Below are 3,391 nucleotides of genomic sequence, written 5' to 3'. Positions count from 1 at the left end.
CTGCTTGTTGACAGTGGTTTCTGAGATGTTAAAAAAAGGAGCATAACAGCTGATCGTTGCAGACGTTGGATATCATTTTCTTTTAAGGATCAGAAGTGCAATTTCTTGGAGGAGAAAGAATAGATTCTATACAGTAAACTACAGTCAGATGTTCCCGACCCTTCATCTATGTATGTATTATCTTCGCTGGTGCTCCCCAAATTATTAAACATGAGTGCACCTGCATGGAAATTATGCGCTCTGCGATATGGTCTTTCCCTGACGAAGGGACATTGGTGTGTATTGTATAGTCTCTGAACAGATCGAGAAACTGGAAATTCAAACAGTAACACGAGTACCTATTTTTGCTCCCAGTTTGTGGAAAAGGTACAATAAGTGGGATGTGAAGTCGAAGGCTTTCATGGCCGGCATTCATAGTTTTTTGTGGGTTTTTTGGGCTAATTGGCCATGTTCTAGAAGAGTTTATTCCTGACATTTCACCTGCATCTGTGGCTGGCGTCTTAGCCACAGATGCTGACGAAACATAGGAAGGACATAGGGCAGGGAGGTAAGTCAGGAAAAGACCATGATGGCAGAAGCAACCCCAGTTGCACAGTTGACAAGATATGTCAGTGATGGTGAGCCTTTTACAGACCGAGTGCCCAAACTGCAACCCAAAACCCACTTATTTATCACAAAGTGCCACGTTCCTCTGGCTTTCTAGGAACAAACTCTGTGATGGGATGACAGAATGTGTGCCCACAGAGAGGGTTCTGAGTGCCACCTCTGGCACACGTGCCATAGGTTTGCCATTACTGAGATATGTGATAATGGCTGCTCTGAAACAGGTATGTTTCCATTTTTATTAACTGATGCAATTGTAGCAAGAAACATAAAGCATTTGTATCCTGCATGGCAGGAAGTTGGACTGGATGGCTCTTGGGGTCTCTTCCAACTCTATGATTCATCTGGAGAGGGAACAACTGAATTTAGTGGGAGTTACCTCTGGGTAAGTATACTGTTTAATTTTACATTTATCACTGATTTTATCTGTGAGGTACCTTGGGTCCTTTTCCGGGAGAAAGGCGGCATACAAATGAACTGATACAAATACAAATAAATGATACCTGCCTATTTTCTTGCTACAAAGCCAAATTATTAAATAGTAAGGGTTAGGCCTAAACCTAACCACATATTCACTTCATTAACCACAGGATTACTTTTAAAAGGCATCGAGTAAAGTTCCTGAAGAATAAGGCTATCAAAGGCTGAAACTCACAAGGACTGTAGGTTACCTTCAGGATCAGAGGTAGCATGTTTCTGAATACCAGTCTGTGTGGGAAAACAGTAGGAGAGCACTCTTGGTCTCATGTCCTGTTTGTTGGCATCCCATAAGCAACTAGTGAGCTACTGGGAGGACTAGATAGTGGACTAGAAAAGCTTCTAGTATAACTTAGCTGGACTTAAGTTCTTATTATGCTTTAAGAAATGCCATGCCCTATTCATATGTTCATATGCACTATAAAGAGCAAGCTACACTTGTCTCTCCACGTTCACTGGGATTAGGGGCACAGGACCCTCGTGAATGTGGGAAAACTGCAAATAACAAAAACACAATGTTTTTAGCTGAGAGAACACCTCTCTAGGAGTCTCTAGGTCCTCCAGTGCAACTCTGTGGTCAACATCTACCAGACATTGGCCATAGAGTCGCATTGGAGGAGCTACAGATGCCTAGTGGAGTGTTCTCTCTAGGAATCTCAGTGCTACTTTCTGTTAAAGATGCCCATAGAGTTGCACTGGAAGACCTAGTTATTCCTAGAGAGAACATATTAATAAAATCCATGAATAATCAAATCTGAAAAAGTCAAAGGCACAAATGTGGAGGGATGAGTGTATCTCACTATCCACTTTGTATCAGCAATGTTGTAAAAGGCTTCCATTCTACTTAAAAGCTGAAGTTCTGAAATGCTCAGCAGGCAGCCGACCATGATTAGCTTCCAGAACTATTCAAAGGCAGAATGATGAATCCTTCCTGTCCAACGCACACTTTTTCCATGGGAGAGAACACATTGTGCTATGTGCTTTCTCCCAGACTCTCAGAGAAGCTGTTATTCTGTAAGGATATTTTATCTCACACAATCTGCACCCAATGCCCTACAAGGGATGTGGGACTTGTATCATCTTTCAAAATGGTATCATCATCATCATCATCATCATCCTAGTAAGCACCCAATGGAGGAGCTGTCAGCTTCTGTCAGGCAGTCTCTGCTGCTTGGCGGACACACAGCCTCTGAATTAAGACATCCCCCTGTTAAGTGGAGAGAGAGCCAGCATGGCGTAGTGGTTTTGAGTGTTGAATTATTTTATATTGTTTTAATTCAATTAGTGTAACTGTTTATAAATGTTTACTGTAAAGTTGTAAAAAATGTTTTATCTTGTGAGCCACTTTGGGCCTTTTTCTCAGAGAATCGCAGAATCATAGAACTGGAAGAGAGCACAAGGGCCATCCAGTCCAACCCCCTTCTCTCATGTTCCTCCTAATGTTGAGGTGGAATCTCTTTTCCTGCAGTTGCTCCATGTCTTATTCTCTGCAGCAGCAGAAAACAAGCTTGCTCCATCCTCAATTCTCCAGGCTAAACATCCCCAGCTCCCTAAGTCTTTCTTTATAAGGCATGGTTTCCAGACCCTTCACCATTTTTGTCACCCTCCTTTGGACACTGCTCCAGCTTGTCAACATCCTTTTTGAACTATGGTGCCCAGAATTGGACACAGAAAAGACACAGAAAGGCAGCATAAAAATGAAACGAAATAACTATGACTCTGACTCATAGAATCCTAGAGTTGGAAGAGACGCCAAGGGCCATCCAGTTCAATCCCATTCTGCCATGCAGGAACTCTCAGTCAAAACATACCAGACAGATGGCCATCCAGCCTCTGTTTAAAGATCGCTAAGGAAGGAAACTCCGCTACACTCCGAGGAAGGAGTTTGTTCCACTGTCAAACAGCCCTTACTCTCAGGAAGTTCTTCCTAATGTTGAGGTGGAATCTCTTTCCTGGAGCTTTTTCCATTGTTCCAGGTCCTGTTCTCTGGAGCAGCAGAAAACAAGCTTGCTCCATCCTCAATATGACATCCCCTCAAATGTTTAAACACCTCTTAACCATCTCTTCTCTAGAGATCAGGTTCAAGCATGGAAACTCACTGGGTGATCCTGGGCAAGTCACATTCTCTCAGCCTCAGAGGAAGATAAAGGCAATCCCCCTCTGAACAAATGATTGTCGTTGATGTTGTTGTTCTTTATTTGTATAGTGCAATCCAGGTACATCTTACTAAGAGAAACTCCTGACAGGTTCACCTTATGGTCGCCGTAAGTTGTAAATGACTTGAAGACACACAACTACTGTTAAGCAGGAA

Source organism: Sceloporus undulatus, chromosome 9 (genome assembly GCF_019175285.1).
Source record: "Sceloporus undulatus isolate JIND9_A2432 ecotype Alabama chromosome 9, SceUnd_v1.1, whole genome shotgun sequence".
Classification (NCBI taxonomy): Eukaryota; Metazoa; Chordata; class Lepidosauria; order Squamata; family Phrynosomatidae; genus Sceloporus; species Sceloporus undulatus.
This window is presented reverse-complemented; position numbering follows the sequence as displayed.